Below are 18,211 nucleotides of genomic sequence, written 5' to 3' on the forward strand. Positions count from 1 at the left end.
CACACAGCTTTTCTAATCAGAGAGTCCACTTAAAGAGGTTAAAGAAAGCCAGTCTTGGGAGTTGTCTAACTCTTCAGCGCCAACCCTTCCTCTTTTTAACTTCCCCAAGAAGGACATGTTAGGGGAAGAAACAAAATCAACATTTGTGCATTATTCTTTGTCAAGTAAGTAAATCCTGTCTTGAAAACTGGAATAATGTGAGCTACAAAAAGGAAAGGAATTAAAATCGACAATCTCCCCCACCACCGAATTCTCATACTTTCTGCGTCTTGTGCTGTTTTCTGTTCCCCTTCTCCTTTCGCCTAAATTTTGTCTTTTCCATGGAGGGATTTGGCTCTGACCAGAATCTCTTTCTCCATCCTCAATCGGGCCAGCACTCACTACTGACAGAAATCCTGAACTGAATGAAGGGACAAATGCATGAATGGATGGATGAGTCACACAGCCCTTTCCGCCCTAGCTCATGAAGAGGTCTTGCTCTTTTCTCTGCCTTCCGCAGCAGGCTCCTCTCGGCATCCTTATCTGGAGATTGCATAACAGCCTAGGTCTCTAGAGCCACCTCACACCTGCCTTCTCAGGTTGGGCGCCAAAGCACCAGCCTGGAAGCAAGTCTGAGTGCCCAGCCACCACCGATCGCTCCTGGTCAGAACTAAAACCCGAAGTGGAGTGCTGGGAGCCACAGAGCTCGCACCGACCAGCACAACCACGGCGCCCTTGGGAGCATGCTCAGTGCGCCTTCCTTCCCTGCGCCCCCAGCCCGCGCCCTCCTCCCGCGTCCTCCCCGGCACCGCACCCAGGCGCGCTCCCGGGTACCCCAATCTGCCTCCGCCCCCGCCCCCGTCCCCCTCCCCCAGGCCTCGGCAGGCGAGGACACGTCAGGGGACATAAATAAATAAATAATTCCATTCAGCCGGTGACAGCGAGGCGAGGAGGCTGCAGCTGGGCGGGGGGACCGGGAGAGCTGCGGTGTGTGCACCGGGTGCTGGAGCCAGGTAAAGGCGGTGCTCCCTGGGAGGACGGGAGGAGGAGGACGAGGCGGGAGGAGAGCGAGTGCGGCTACCCAGGGACCGCACGCGGGTGCAGAGAGCCTGCAACCCCGGCTGCCAGCCCGCGCGCGCCTTGTGCCCTGAGCCCTTATATAGACAAAATCCCGAAGCCGATCCGGCGCGGGCTCGGGCGGGCGCTTCGGGGGCCCCCGAGGTCTGGGGATCCAGAGGTTGCAGGGCCCACGCCACCAGCTGCTAGTGCAGTCCTGGTGCGGGCACCTCAGGACAGTGAGTGGGCGGGCCCTGCCAGGCCAGCGCCCCCGAGGTGTTCTCCAGAATCTTCCCTGACCTACAGCATCCTGGGCGGTGTCCTTGCAGTGGGTTTGGATGGGTGGGGAAGTGCGTGGAGGGAATGGCAGCTCTTTCTGAAGAAGATCTGAGTCTTCGAGGAAGGCAAGGTGTTCTGTTTCGGTTCCCAGGAAGTCAAGGTAGAGGCTGCTGGCAAGAGAGGCTTGTGGTTGTCTTCCAGGGGCTTGAGAAGGGCCTGTGCCACCCTGATGTCCTCTGAGCCTCCTGAACCACTTCACCACGCTGGGGGTGACAGTCTTGGCTAGGTAGCACAGGTGGCTGTGAGCCCCAGCGGATGCTGCATCCCAGCTGGCCTCTCCATCCTTTTCTACTTCTGATACCTTTTCTACTTCTGCTACCTTCTGCAGATCGCTTTGGGAGGGGCGATAGTGCTTTAGGCCTCTCTCATTCCTGGTTGGACTACTCTTGTTTTACTTGGAGAAGCAGCACAGGCACACCACCACCACCACCACCACCACCACCACCACCACACACACACACACACACACACACACACACACACACACACACACACACACAGCTATTTCTCTTCGAGTGTTTCTTTAACTCACTTTGGTGAAGAAATAAGACTGGGCCTCCTTGAGGGCTGTCTAGTAGCCATTCAAAAGCTAATAATCCATGTCCTCCTCCCTCCTCAAACCAGAAGGAAATGCAATGAAGGAATAAAAATAGCAGGGAGTGACGAACACATGACCCTAAAAGCCTGGGCAAGAGGAAATCATGGACACAAATCCTGGCATACCAGGCTTCAAGGCTGAAACCGGTCAGCACATACAGGAGGCCTTTCAAGGCCTGCCTAGGTCCCATTGACTGTACTCTGTCACCCCAACCACCAAGCTGCATTTAAAGAAGGTGATAGAAAAAGGAGAGTTGAGTGTGGGACGCCGAACAAAGATGAGCGTTGAACGAGGTTAAGTCGTGAGATAATGCTAACTCCATCATCTGCTTCACTGTGCTGTGCGTTGAAGTCCATCTAGATGAGAGGGTAACTAAATGATATTAGCGACAGGGATGGCATGGCGTAAGACAGCTATCTCAGTGTGTGCTGCCACAGCTCACAGATGTTCATGTTATGAAAAAGTGTTGTGGAGGAACTTGGTGGATTCCATGACAGGCAAGGGTGACCGAGGCGGAGGGACAAACATGCCAGGCAGACAGAGCTTAGTGAGAAGTTTTATTAGAAAGGGAAGAGGGGTGGAGGTAAAAAGGCACAGAAACACAGAGTGAGGACAGAAGAGAAGAGGGAGACAGGAAAAGTCCCATCTGCCCCAGGGAAAGAGAGAGGGAAAGAGAGAGCAAGAAAGACAGCGTTCAGTGGGTGGGGGGTCTTTCTTTTAAAGGAGTCTTTTGCACCCGCCTGCAGACTATACAACCATGGAACCCTGGGCTGACCGGGGTACCGCCTGAGTGCATTCTGCCAGCTGACAGGGGCAGGCCGAGATAATGCCTAAATCCTTACAGTTCACATCAATACTGCTCTTTCCTCCTGTGTGTTTTGTTTTGGGTTTTGTTTGTTTTGTTTTAAACTAGTGGTTAACAATCTGAAGTTTTGTGGGGGAGCAGCAGAGGATTAAGCCCAGGGATCTATCATTGTGCAATGTCCCTATCCACTTATTTTGAGGCGGACTCTTGCTAAATTAGCCAGACAGGCCTTGGATTCTCTGTGTTGCCTAGGGAGACTTGACATTGGTCCTCTTCCCCAGGGACAGAGATTGCGGGCATGTGCCACTCTTTCCCTGATGTGACCTTCAGTGTCACCAACAGTTTCTTATCTGCAAATTAGCACACGCTCCTATCAATTCCAGTTTGTTTCTAGACACGCCTGTTTCTTGTACAGTATCTGCCCTGTATTTCAGGCTTTCATCCTTCCTCGAGGTATGGAAGGTAGGATGACTTCAATGATGCTCCTTATCCAGAATTGTGTTTTGGGTTCATAGATGTGGTGTCTCTAGAACTTTCCCTTTGATTCCGTACTCATTAAAACACTTGGGAAAATTTATATGACAAAAAAGAAACTAACACCCAGTCATTAAGACCGAGATACCACGATTGTTTCTGAGTTGGCAAGGATTTTTTACCACAGGATTATTTTGTAATAGAGGGCTACCTACCATCCTACACATTTTTATCCTTCAAAGGTCCATATTCAAAAGTCCCTGAAGGAAAAGGCCTAAGAGTGAGAATCATTAAAAATGAAATTAAAAGGTGCTGGAGAAGTGTGATCTCCAGAGTCCAAATGCTGGAACTCCGTCAAGCAGTGATGTTCACTGTGCAGTCCATGCCAGGATAGTATTCTTAGCATCTTTAGAATGCTATCTTCAGGCCTGGTGCTGGTATTTTCTGTTAACATCTAAGAACACTACAGGGTAGAGTTGTCTATATTTATATTTACAGAAATGTTTAGGCACAGTTACAGGGTTTACTCTGTCAGCATAGTCTGGTAGTCTGTTTTACGTTTCTCTAACAAGCTATCTCATGCTGCATAACATGTTTTTAAAAGGAGCTGAGTTTGCCTCATGATACAGATTGATGGAAAACCCAAATGTCACGGTACTAGCAGCTACTTAGTGTCTCTTGGAAAATGATAACATAGTGATATAGTAAGGTAAATAGGTACATACAAAAGTGGCCAAACATGTTGGGTGGTCTTAAGTTTTAACAAACTGATCTCCTGGTGACTAACCAAGTCCCACTAGACCTAACTAATCTCATGAGAAGCTTTACTCCCATAGAATCCCATCTTCTCTTTCAAGTCTTTGGCACCTTTTTGCAAGTAGTTCAGGGCTCTACATGTATGTTGGGTGGGGGCAAACCAGGTTCAAGCTATAGCAACTAGTTGATGACAGATCTGGGATGAACAGGCTGCCTGATCCTAAGAGCTGTATAATGTAGATTCTGCCTTGTATGACATTAATCAAGGGCAAATTCTTCTTTGTCTGTTGTGGTCTTCAGTGCCTGGCACATGGTACTAGGAGAAGGAAACCAGCAAAGAGCACACTGACCTCTTCTGTCTTCAGCCCTAATTCAGGCAGCAAGTACCATGGAGGGGGGGGCATTCTGCCCTCAAAGTCAGGATAGCTGAAATCCCTTGTAGGAACTCCTGGTGTTTAACTGAGCTATCTAGTTTGTGAGACTTTTTGTGTGAAGTAGAAAACTGTTTTCTCTTGAATGGTAAGTTAGCAATAGGAGCACATATGCTGTAATATCAAAGTGAAGCCCACTCTAAGTAGACAGGAGAGATACTCAACACACACACACACACACACACACACACACACACACACACACACACACACACAAGACTCCTTTAGGGTCTGGTTTTAAATGACTGTTGAGATGGCTTTGTCCTATGCCATGTGAGAGTGGAACTTCCAGGATATTTTTTTTTAACACCAAAGAGAATACTGAATGTGAAATGTCATAAATGATGCCAAACAAATAGAATGGCCCACAGCAATTACAAAGACTTCCCTCACTGCCTTTGTCTCCCTTCCTACCCCATCCTCTAACCTATTTCAGTGGTTAAGACCTCTCCTGTGCCCATGAGTTGACATCACCTGTCTTCATCAGGACTCTCTTGATATTGACCTAGGAGTCTCTTCACACAGACTGTTCCATTTTATCTTAAATTCTGCTTATTTGAGGATACATCCAATTCTGTTTTTCTGGGCTTCCTTGGTCTAGAGAGCAGAGGTCCTATCTGACTAATCTGGGAAGCCTTGTGGCTAGGATAGAACAGAAGTCAAAGGTCAAAGTAGGTGCTCTGAAGACTAGCCTGTCTATGTTACGATTTTTTTGGTTCTGTCTTTGACCAGTTAGGACTAGTTGTCAAACCTCTTCAAATCTTGGTTCCTTCTTTGTGAAAAAAAAGAAGATAAGAGCAAATTTCATATCGATTAGAAAGATTAAATGGAATAGTATTTAGAACTAACTTATGCATAGAAATAATTTAAGGCAATAGTATCTAGCCAATATTAATACTGGCCTTAGGGCTTAACAGGTCATTTCCAACTTCACTGGCTTATTTATCTTAACTGATTGGAAACCCTAGCTAGGTGACATATTGGTGATATATAATTAAACATGGAACACACTGGTCTTTTGTTTTTGTTTTTGTTTTTGTTTTGTGGCAAGCTTTCTCAACTGGATTAGCAGGTATACATATTTGTTATACCAGCTCTGGAAGCTAGAGGCAGGATGATCAAGAGCTGCAGTGCCAGTCTCAATTCCATAACTATTTGGAGGCCATCCTGGGCTAGATAAAATACTTCTAAAATGATTTTTAAAAATGTGGATCAATGTGGTACTTAGTGAGTAGCAGAACATTCAAAAGAATTTCACAGCAAGCTGTATTTTCTCACTTGGTCACTTAAATGTTGGACTCAGAAGGCCAGTCTACTTGTTTAGATGATCTGGTGCTTTACACCCACCGTATGATGGAGCAGCCTAACATAGACAGTTTGTGGAAGAGTAAATATTGATAGTCCCATCCATATGTGACATCCAGTAAATATAGGGGATTACTGTGTGTGTGTGAACTGAAAAAAATAACCAAAAATATTGTATTAGAATGCAAGCTGCCCAGGGTTCCACCCCTAGCACTATAAAAATGGAAATAATTAATTATAAATTAAACACTGAGTTTACCAATAATAGGCTAGTCCAGGTAGGGCTGCAGTAATTTATACTTGGGTTCACCAGAGACATTTCTAATATATTCATATATATCAGTGCTGATAAATGATGCACATATTTTGTAAATAATTTTCCTGGCCTAATAATAAAACTCTTGCAAGCATTTTCATTAATATTCATGGAAATCCCAAAGGAGTTTCTGAAAATTCCCACGAAGTTTCTGAGTGGCAGCTACACTGTGCTAAAGGAAAGTTTTTTTTTTTTTTTTTCAGTTTTCTGTTAAAGATTTTGAGCAGTTTATTGGTATTTCCATGGCACTGTTCATGTAGTTTAACTACAGAAATCAGTTATCCCTATTTGGTAATGCTTATCATATATATTATAGCTTTAAATCAAAAGTACTTTGTATTAGTAGATACAAGTGAAATATTTGTCTAGATAAAGATTTATATAAAGCATTGGTATTCAAAAGAAAGGTATTTCAAACACTTATTTCCTCACTAATTATATTGAGAAATTGTATTCTCACTTAGATTCCATTTAAAGCTATTACCTGGCACAATGGTGTATTGGTCAGGCTACACTGAACTCTCTGAGGCAGGTAACTTAGAAATAAAAATGTGTTCACTCAGATCACAGCGTCAAAGAATCACACATCTGTCTGCGGTATGGCAGGCATTCGTTTCTATTCAGTGAGGGTGGTCTATAATGGCACATTGTGGTGGGCATGTTTAAAAATGCAAAGGGCCACATGCCAGAGAGGGACTGGGATTCTGTGATCTTCTGCCCATATCCTCAATAACCTAAGGACCTCTTACCAAGAAGCCCCATCTTAAAGGCTCAAGCAGTTGTAGCTCGGGTTGTAGCTCAGTTTGTAGATTGCTTGGCATGCATGAAGCCCTCGATTCAGTTCTCAGCACTGCAGTAAATAGCTGCAGAGGTGTGGGGAGAAAGAACCAGGGCTCTGGGCCTTGACAGAAATGTGCACACTTCTGCTGGACAGCTCCCCATGCTGTGCTACATCACATCCAGTACTCTCTGGTCCTTAACCTGTTTCCCCCCTTCCTCTTTTCTTACTTTTTGTGTCTTTCTTACAGTTTCCACATCTCCTTCACTGGTGTCACATTAATCTAGACATTTGAAAGACCACCTTGCTCAGCCTTTTTTTCTCACAGTCATCAGTCATTTTTTTAAGCTTTGACCTATAAGCTGTCACCATAATTACATGGGTTCTTGATCAACTAAGAAAGAGACTTGTTTTATCGATCCCAGAAGCTGAGTAAACATCTGTCATATTGCAACTGCCCTTAAAGTAATAGGCCACCTCCATATGCATCCTTGAAATGGACCCTAAGTGTGGTTTGCTGAAGATGCTGAAGTACAACCTACATGTTACTTCCCACCACATAGGTGCTCTCTGCACTTCCTGCCATCTCCCAATCCACCAAATGTCTAAAGACACAAACTTACATATCATCTGGGACATCAGAAATCCACCTTCTTCTGAGAAACCAAAGACTGATACAAAGGCTACTGTCACAGCAGCCTTAGGACAAATAAGACACATGAAATGCAAGGCCATTAAACTTCTCTGACCCATCCCAAGTCAGAGGAGATTTGCGTGTAGAGTCTAAGCCCCAACTCTGAAGGTGAAATTAATACTAGGAACAAACATACTTGGATGTAACAGCATTTCAAGATGAAATGGTAGCATGACCCAAGATGTGATGTAGGGGATAGAATGAGATTGAACAAGGCATAGAACAGTTCAGTGAGGCTTGGTTTTGTTGACACTAAGAGGTGAGCCTGGGAAAGCTGCTCCCAATCACATCCTTTAGGGATATAGATAATAGAAATTGCTAATATTATTATTCTTACTTCTCTGCAGGTGGCAGAGGTTGGGATTTGAGAGTCTGCTGAAGGAATTATATCTAATGAGTGTCTTTCTGTTATTTGAGATTGTTCTGTTGAGAATTCTCTATTTAGATCTGTACTCCATTTTTTAATTGGATTATTTGGTTGTTTGATTTCCATTTTCTTGAGTTTATTGTATATTTTGGAGATCAGCTCTCCGTTAGATGTGGGGTTGGTGATGATTTTTTCCAGTCTATAGGGAGTCTTTTTGTCTTGCTGACCATGTTCTTTGCTTTACAGAAGCTTCCCAGTTTCAGGAGGTCCCATTTGTTAATTGTTGCTCTCAGAGTCTGTGCTACCGGTATTCTATTTAGAAAGTGGTCTCCTGTGCCTATGCATTCAAATGTATTTCCAGCTTTCTCTTCTATGAGGTTCAGTGTAGATGGATTTATATTGAGGTATTTGATGCATTTGGACTTGAGTTTTGTGTATGACGATAGATATGGATCTGTTTGCATTCTTCCCCATGGTGACAGCAAGTTATACCAGTACCATTTGTTGAATATATTTTCTTTTTTTCCAGTTTATATTTGTAGTTTCTTTGTCAAAAATTGTGTTCATAGGTGTGTGCATTGACATCAGGGTCTTGGATTTGATTCTGTTTTTATGCCAATACCAAGCTGTTTTCATTACTATAGCTCTATAGTAGAGCTTGAAGTCAGGCATAGTGATGCCCCCAGATGATCCTTTATTATAGGATTGTTTTGGGTATCCTGGGCTTTTTGTTTTTCCATAGGAAGTTGAGTATTGCTCTTTCAAGGTCTGTGAAGAATTGTTCTGGGATTTTTATGGTGATTGCATTGAATTGGTAGATAACTTTTGGTAGGATTGCCATTTTTTACTATGTTGATCCTACCTATCCAAGAGGGTGGGGGATCTTACTATTTTCTGATATCTTTAATTTCTTTCTTTAAAGACTTGAAGTTCTTATCATAAAGGTCTTTTGCTTGTTTGGTTAGAGTTACTCCAAGATATTTTTGTTATTTGTGGTTATTGTGAAGGGTGATGTTTCTTTGATTTCCTTCCCAACCCATTTTTCATCTGTATATAGGAGGGCTACTGGATTTTTGTTTGTTTGTTTGTTTGTTTTGAATTAGTCTTGTATCCTGCTACATTACTGAAGGTGTTTATCAGTTGTAGGAATTCTGTTGTAAAATTTTTGGGTTCACTTATATATACTATCATATCATCAGCAAGTAGTGAGAGTGTGACTTTTCCAATTTGTATCCCTTTGATCTCCTTTTGTTGTCTTATAGCTATACCTAGAACTTCAAGTACTATGTTGAATAGATATGGAGAGATTGGTCAGTCCTATCTTGTTCCTGATTTCAGTGGGATTGTTTTGAGTTTTTCTCCATTTAGTTTGATGCTGGCTGTTGGGTTACTGTATATTACCTTTATTATGTTTAGGTATGTTCTTTGTATTGCTCTTCTCTCCAAGACCTTTATCATGAAGGGGTGTTAAATTTGTCAAACGCTTTTTCATCATCTAGTGAGATGATCATGTGTTTTTTCTTTCAGTTTGTTTATATGATTACATGAATGGATTTTCTCATACATTGAACCATACCTGCATCTATGGAATTAATCCTGCTTTGTCATGGTGGATGATTTTTCTGATGTGTTCTTGAAGTCCGTTTGTCAGTATTTTATTGAGTATTTTTGCATATATGTTCATGAGGGAAATTGTTCTATAATTCTCTTTCTCAGTTGTGTCTTTGTGTGGTTTGGGTATTAGTGTAATTGTAGCCTCTTACAAAGAGTTTGGCAATGTTCCTTTTGTTTCTATTGTGTGGAATAATTTGAGGAGTTTTAGTATTAGATGTTCTTTGAATATCTGGTAGAACTATGCACTGAATCCATCTAGGCCTTGGCTTTTTTTGTTTGGGAGATGATAGGTAACTGTTTATATTTTCTTAGGGGTTATAGGTGTATTTAAGTTACTTATCTGTTCTTGATTTAATTTTGGTATGTGGTACTTATCTAAAAAATTGTCCATCTCCTTAAAGTTTTCCAGTTTTGTGGAGTACAGGTTTTTGAAGTATTATCTGATGATTCTCTGGATACCCTCAGTGTTTGTTGTGTCCCCCTTTTCATTTCTGAGTTCGTTATTTTGGATCTTCTCTCTCTGCCTTTTGGTTAGTTTGGATAAAGGTTTGTCTATTTTGTTGAATCTCTCAAAGGACCAACTCTTTGTCTCATTGATTCTTTACATTGCTTTGTTTCTATTTTATTGATTTCATCCCTCATCTACTTGTCATCTACTCCTTCAGGTGAGTTTGCTTCTTTTTATTCTAGCACTTTCAGTTGTTCTAGTAATTCACTAGTGTGTGATTTTTCTATTGTCTTTATGTAGGCATTAAGTGCTATGAACTTTCCTCTCAGCACTGCTTTCATTGTGTCCCATAAGTTTGTGTTTGTTGTAAGGTCATTTTCATTAAATTTTAGGAAGCCTTTTGTGTAATTAATGTTCTTTTATTTCTATATTTCTTCCTTGACTCAGTAGGGATTCTGATTATTGTGTTTGTGGGTTTTCTGAAATTAATGTTGCTGGTTTTGTATCTGCTGAGGTTTGCTTTATTACAGAGTATGTGGTCAATTTTTGAGAAAATTCCATGAGGTGCTGAAAAGAAGGTATATTCTTTTGTGTTTGGGTGGAATGTTCTGTAGATGTCTGTTAAGTACATTTGAGTCATAACCTCAATTAGTTCCCTTATTTCTATGTTAAGCATCTGTCTGGCAGATCTGTCCAGTGGTTAGAGTGGGATGTTGAAGTCTCCCACTGTTAGTTTGTGGGGCTTGGTTTGTAATTTAAGGTTTAGTAATGTTACATTTACAAGTTCGGGAGTTCCCTTGTGTTTGGGGCATGAATGTTCAGAATTCAGATTTTCTCTTGATAGCTTTTTCCTGTAATGAATATAAAATGCCCTTCTTTATCTTTTCTGATTTTTAGTTTGAAGTCTATTTTGTTAGATATTAGGATAGCTACACTAGCTTGTTTATTAGGTCCATTTGATTGGAATTTTTTCCCCCAACCCTTTACTCTGAGGTAATATCTGTCTGAGAGTTTGTAGTATATTTCTTATATGCATCAGAAGGATGGATTCTGTTTTCCCATCCAATCTGTTAGTCTGTGTCTTTTTATAGGTGAATCGACATCATTTATATTAATGGATATTAGTGGTTAGTGTTTGCTAGTTCCTGTTATTTTTGCTTTTGTTGTTGGTAATGACATTTTGTGTTCGATCCCTTCTTTGGGGTTTGCTGCTGTAAGCTCATGTATTTCCCGTGTTATAGTGGATGTAGGTGATTTCCTTTGGTTGGCGTTTTCCTTCTAGTACTTTCTGTAGGGCTGGGTTTGTGGATAGGTGTTGTTTAAATTTGGTTTTATTGTGGAATATCTTGTTTTCCCCATCTACGGTTATTGAAAGCTTTGCTGGGTAAAGTAGTCTGGGCTGGCATCCATGGTTCCTTAGTGTCTGCATAACCTCTGACCCAGACCTTTCGGCTTTCATTGTTTCCTTTGGGAAGTCAGGTGTAATTCTGATAGGTCTGCCTTTGTATGTTACCTGGCCTTTCTCCTTTGTAGCTCTTAATATTCGTTCTTTATTCTGTATGTTTATTGTTTTGATTATTATATGGCGAGGGAGCTTTTTTTGGTCTAGTGTATTTGGTGTTCTGTAAGCCTCTTATATTGTCATAGGCATGTCTCTCTTTAGTTTGGGGAAATTTTCTTCTATGATTTTGTTGAATATATTTTCTGTGCCTTTGAGTTGGACTTCTTCTTCTATCCCTATTATTCTTAGGTTAGGCCTTTTCATGGTGCCCCAGATTCCCTACAAGTTTTATGTTAAACTTTAAAATTTTCTTTAACCAATCAATCTGTTTTCTCCAAGTTATCTTCAATGCCTGAAATTCTCTCTTCCATCTCTTGTACTCTGTTGTTTATGCTTGCATTTGTGGTTCTTGATCGATTTATCCAGAATTTCCATTTCCAGAATTCCCTCTGTGTTTTCTTTATTGTCTCTATTTCAGATTTCATGCCTTGAATCATTTCCTTTACTGATTTGATTGCTTTTTCTTGGTTTTCTTTAAGGAATTTGTTGATATCTTCCAATTTTTGTTTGTCTTTTCCTCCATTTCTTTCAGAGAATTTTTCGTTTCCTCTTCATGGGCCTCAATCATCCTCATAAAGTTAATTTTTTAAGTTGTTTTCTTCTTCTACTTCATCTGTGTTGGGATGTTAAAGTCTTGCTGTTGTAGCACCACTAGTTTCTAGTGGTGCCACATTGCTCTTTATTAATGTTGAGTGTGTTCTTACCTTGTTGTCTACACATCTCTTCCTCTAGTAGGTATAGGTGGAGCTTGTGCTTTAGGACGATTCTCTTTCTCCATTTGGTATAATTAGGGGCTGCGGCTCTGTTGTCTCCTTCAGTGCAAGTAGAGCAGAGCCTCTGGTGAACACTCCTTCTGGTGGAGGTGGGCCCAGTGCTTAGGTGGTCACTCCTTGAGGTGCAGGCAGGTGAAGGTGTAGATGGGGCTGAGTCGATGTAGTAGTGGGGTGTCTCCCACTGAGAAATGGTGGTGGATTCTGGCTGGGGCATAGGCGCAATAGTTCCTGGAAGCTATTACTGGAAAGTACTGCTGTTGCTTCACTTGGTGATCACTCCCTAATTCTTGGGGCTAAGGCTGTGGCCCCCCTCTGACACTGCTCCTGGTTCTGAGGCTCATAGTTCCCTTGATGCTGCTCTGAGCCTGAAGCTTCAGCCTCCCTCTGACCAACTTATTTATGTTTTTAATATGAGATCTTAGGGGACAAATAAGAAAGGAAGGATTGTGGCTTAATAGTGATGTATGTGTATGTCAAGTTGACAAGGGGTTATTTTTACTGGCTGGTTTTATGTGTCAAAATGACACAAGCTAGAATCATTAGAAGAAACCTCACCTGAGCAAATGCCTCCATGAGATTCAGCTGTAAGGCATTTTCTCAACTAATGATCAGTGTGAGGGGGCTCATTCCATGTTGGGTGGTACCATTGCAGGGATGGGGGTCCTGAGTTCTATAAAAAGGCAAACTGAGCAAGCTGTCAAAGCAAGGCAATAAACAATTCCCTTCCATGGCCTCTGTATCAACTTTGGCCTCCTGGTTTCTACCCTGTTTTGTTTGAGTTCTTTTCTTGACTTCCTTAAATCATGAACAGGAATGCAGAAGTGTAAAAAAAAATAAACCCCTTTCTCCCCAGCACACATTTTTCTCATGATATTTGTTTGTAGCAATAGATACCCCAATTCAGACAGTAAACACTAAAAATTTTGTCTTTTCTAGATAAATGAGGTTGAGATATAGGTGTATGTGTGCTGTAATTGGGTTAGAGATATAAGACCAAGGAAATTGTCAGTGAAAAATATGATAAATAAGTTTTGAATAAAGATAGCTTTTCTTTATTGAACATTCCTTTATGCCAGATATAATTATTGCTCTTTATCTGTGATCTTCAAAAACTTTAGGAAGTACTGCTTTTATACTTAGGATATTCATTAGATAATTAATACATGGTACAAAATATTTTCCCAAGGTTACACATCTTATTGGTGGAGCTCTGTAGATTTAGACTGTTAATGTCAAACATGTCTGTTAGTATTTTTCAAGTATTTGTTGCTGCTGTGTATTCTCAGTAATTTAGAAGGAAATCCCCAAGAAATGTTTAAAACGAGAGACTAGTGAAGAATAATGAGTTTGGGTCTATTACATAATTAATAAGTATGGCAAACTTTCCTACCTATTTGGAGGCAGTATTGAGGGGTCAGAGAGATGGCTCAGGGGTTAAGAGCACTTACCAATCCTCAGAGGACGTCGATTTTATTCCCAGCACCCTCTTGGCAGCTCACAACTGTCTGTAACTCTAGTTCCAGGGAATCTTATGCCTCTCTGACCTCTATGGGCAGTGCATTCATGTGTTAGATGAACATACATCCAGACACACACATGCACATACACATCAAATAAAATTAATAAATATCTAAAACAAATGAAGGGAGCATTTCAAGGCAAGATAGGAAGCTTAAGGAAATCAAAATCTTAACTGCTTATGATCTCAAGAGACTTGAGGACCATGATAGCCCAACAGTTATGTTAGAGTCCCAGTCTCATTCTTTCAGTTCATTTTTAAAAGATGGCAGAAGCCATGGAGGAGCTGGACCCTTTTGTGGTGGGTGCCAGTGGACACCTGAACAGAGTAGAGGGACTTTGAAGAAAGCATTTGACACGTCTAGAGGTAGGGGCTCTTTCTTCAGGCTGTTCATCTAAATACTGTTTTAGGTCCCCAATGATTACTGTGAATAAAACAGATAATGCTCTCTTCCTGTATACTTATGTGAATAATTAAAATAAAGAGTAAACAGTTATGTCTCTGAGCCAAGCTGTTGGTAAATCTAGAACGCCATGTCTCTGTGGTCTGTCTCATTCTGTAGTTTTCATTTCTCAGTGTTTTTCTGCTGGTCTTTGTTATGTTTGGTGGAGACTTTGGAATCGGACAGGTTGATCTCGATGGAGTTTTTGACTTAGCAATGACTAAGCTGTTTGACTAAAATCTATTTATCGGCTCACAGAACCAAGCCTGCTCATTTTCACAACAGCTAGGAAAAGCCCATTTCCTGGTTTGCTTTGTTAGAGTAAATAATATATTTAACTGGTAAATTATTGATGTTGTCACTTAATTTTCATTTGATTATATTTTTTGGTGTGCCAGGAAAAGCTTTTTTATTCATGAGGAATTCTTTTCTTTACATAATTATTTATGAGTTTTAATACAACATTTCCCAGCCTAAGTCAAATAGAAATTTCGTGATATAGACAACATTCTCAATTCATAATAATATCTTTCCAGTGTGTAAAAATTTCTGGTTGTGGGAGCATGTAGCAGAATACTCATCTGTTGTTACAATGCCACAAAACATTTTTTCCAATCTGAGGTTTTCATTTAGCATTGAGAGTTAGTGGTCACATTTGGGTATCTTAAGGGGCATTTTGAGGGGAATTCTTTAGTCTCCACACAGATGTAAATGTGTACAGATGCACATTTAAAAAGTGACACAAAGAGAATGATGATTATGCCAGCATGACTTAATAATTGTTCACATCAGAATGTAAATTATATATCAACAGCATTATTGATACCATTGACATGCCTCCTCTGTATCTTCTTCCTTAACACAGTATCTTCTCATCTGTATTACCATGTAAGACAGATCATTTTAATTTACAGCTAGGGAGCATAAAAACTTACAAGATAAGATACCCCATTAGAACACCCCTAGAGTTGCTGCTGCCTCAGCAGATATTCCAGGGAAAGGAAGATGCAGATAGCTTGTTATCTTCTTCACACATCTTCAATCAGTGTAAACCAGTAAATAATTAAGGATTCTAGTTAAAATATTCTGCAAAGAGGCTTGGGGAAAATATAATAAAATCTTTTCCAGATCCATCTCTCCCATGATACTATACTTTCAGAAATCTTATAGTCAGTAATTAAAGATAAAATGAAACATAGAACTAAGTGTTAAAATGAACAGCAAAGAACATATTTGTCTTGAATAGTAGATGACAAATTATAGCTTTGGGGGCTGAATTCAGCCTGTTGTCTGTTGTTTTTAAGGCAGCTACACCAGTGTGTTTTCATATGTTCTAGATGGCTCTGTCTCCAGGAAAGAGTTGGGTAGCTGTAAATTAGCTTCCAAAGTGTAAGACACATACTATTTTGCACTTAAAACACATGCTTGCTCTATAATTTCTGAAAGAGTTATATATGTCGTATGAAGGAGATGCCAGGTGCTAGTGAAGCTAAGAGAAGAGACACTCCCTGGTTAAGTCAAGAGAGGAGGTGGTCCTTTCAAGTACCAGGAAACTAAACATTGGAAGCATGTAGATAAGTGTAGACATCTGTTGAACAAAAGGGTCTCGTCTCATGACTGGATTCATTATAGCTACTGCCTGTGAGTGTTTTTAAATGTGCATTTAGAACACTGTCCCTTAAACTCAATATATGGAATATTTGAATTAATTAGTAGAATTTTTAAAGGAAGAGTTTTATTTTTTTTAAGAGTATGTGATCTCAAAGTGTAGACTTGTGGACAGTCATTTATGTAATGAATTTATTCCTTTGATAAGTTGATTATTCTTGGTTGGTTACCAGGACTCCTGTGTTATCTCTGTTTTCCCTAACTCTAGGCATGGTTGTCAGGACAGTGATATTTTTCTTATTAATGTCTAATAAGATAAATGGTAGATGTTAAGTATACAACTGTATGCCAGCCCTGCTTCAAGAGCATCATACATCTGACCTCTTAAAACATCCAACAGCTCAGTGAGGCGGGTGTTCTCACTATTTACAGAAAAAAGCACTGAGCAGCCAATAGGAAGGACTGGCTTAGATCTACAGAACTAGATCTTTTTTATTCAACATATCCAAGAAACAAATGAGAAATTTTTGTAGTTACGACACAGATTGGAATACACCTTCAGAAAAATTTTAAAAAGTGAATATCCTAACCTGTTTCTTCCTGAGACTCACATCTTTGCTAGCCAAAGCATTGCACTGTATATTAAGACATTAAGTCAGCTCTAAACGTTGGTGCTTCTGTAAATTTCTATCGGAAACAACAGGCTTTTAAGGAAGGAGAACTTATTTTCTTTCTGCCTCTGTTGTTCTTTACAGCTCCTTACCTCAGCTCTTTTGCCTCTTAACATTGGACTGTTCATGATTCTTCCTCCTTCTTCTTTCACATGGTGTAGTATTCCTTCCAAATAGTCGTGTTAGTTCCACTCAAACTATTGTGTATCACTAAAGTGCTTGATGTATTTTTCTAAAGTAAGACCTGCTTTCAGAGGAAAAAGAATCAATGGAACTTACTGCCAGTAGTCCCTGAATATCCACAGGGGATGAATTTCCACACCCCCAGTAGATGCCTTAACCTAACAGTAGTATTGATCAGCATTTCCTCTACATACATCCTTCATATAATTTTTTCTTGCCTTGTCACTTCAAGTAAGCTCTTTGTGTCTACTCTTTGTGTTTAGATTACCAGTTTGAGTGTTGTTAAGTACAATTAATGCTAGTTGAATATAGGCTCTATAGTGCCAGCATAGGAGTGAGTAGCATACACCATGTGGATACACTGGCCATGGTTGGCAAAGAGTGGAGTACAAGACTTTCTCATGGAATGCCATCTAATTTCAAATGTCTGAATTACCTATTTCTGGAATTTTGCATTTATTACTCTTGGACTGTGGGGAAGTAAGCTGGAAAGAAGTCTAGTGTCAGAGCTCCTTCTTCCCCCCACCCCCTTTCTTCCCCCTGAACTTGAGGTAGATATCACAAATTTAATTTGCATGTCTCTAATAGACATGACCAAATAATATGGAGATAGAGAAAGAGGAATGATTGGAAGAAGCTTTAGAGAGCCTAAGAAAATGTGAATGTTGTCCCATGGGCCGCATTAGCATCTCTGTGGAGAGTAATCTGGACACTGGTCTATGGAGAGAACATTAATTACACACAATAATGACCTGCCACTGGAGGACATGTAGATGTCAGATCTGAAACTCACATGGCAATTGATCACTTTCTTTCATCATTAGTTTTTAAGTAACACATACCATTGATGTAAGAAAAATAACCCAGTAAGGAAATGTATGGATATTTATTGTTTTTAATTGTATTTTTATTAATGACATAAATTTATTAGTCTGTCTTAGTAAGAACCTGGGTCTGTTATTTACATTTGTTTTCTAAGTTTCCACACATAGGGAGGACACACTTCTAAAAATATTAATCTATTTAGAAATTTAATTATAACTGTTTGCTAAGATATTCCAATATTTATGATGACATTTCTTATGTTATGTCGTTTAAGTTTCATTTTTTATAGTGACTGTTCTATCCAACATTTTTTAAACTCAAGATATTTTAAATTGTTCCCCATTTTATCAGTTCTCTTTTTTGTTAGGCCTTGTTTCTAAGTAATAGTTTGTAATATGCTCTGTGATATATAGTCAGCTCATGAATTAGAACCTATGAAATGTTCTGATTTTTGTGTGTAAGTGTGTCGGTGTGTGTGTGTGTGTGTGTGTGTGTGTGTGTGTGTGTGTGGTATGTGCCTATATGCATGCTTAGGTGCAGAGGCCAGAGGAGGATTTCCTGTGTCCTGTTGTACAATTCTCTCCCTTATTCAAACGAGGCAGGGACACTCATTGAACCTGGAGCTGGAGCCAGGCTGGATGCTAGAAAGCCTTAGTGATGTTCATGTTT

At 40.3% G+C, this 18,211-nt stretch overlaps 1 protein-coding gene across 2 annotated transcripts in view; it reads left to right on the forward strand.

Annotated features, from left to right (window-relative positions):
* The first annotated feature begins 507 nt into the window (after positions 1-507).
* Slc16a7 (solute carrier family 16 member 7) overlaps positions 508-18,211 on the forward strand; it is a 153,165-nt gene continuing 135,461 nt past the window's right edge. For both annotated transcript variants that reach the window (XM_027392274.2, XM_027392275.2), the window contains exon 1: positions 508-992. The gene's annotated coding sequence lies outside the window, so the exon portion shown is untranslated. The remainder of the gene's footprint in view (positions 993-18,211) is intronic.

This window comes from Cricetulus griseus (genome assembly GCF_003668045.3).
Source record: "Cricetulus griseus strain 17A/GY chromosome 1 unlocalized genomic scaffold, alternate assembly CriGri-PICRH-1.0 chr1_0, whole genome shotgun sequence".
Classification (NCBI taxonomy): domain Eukaryota; kingdom Metazoa; phylum Chordata; class Mammalia; order Rodentia; family Cricetidae; genus Cricetulus; species Cricetulus griseus.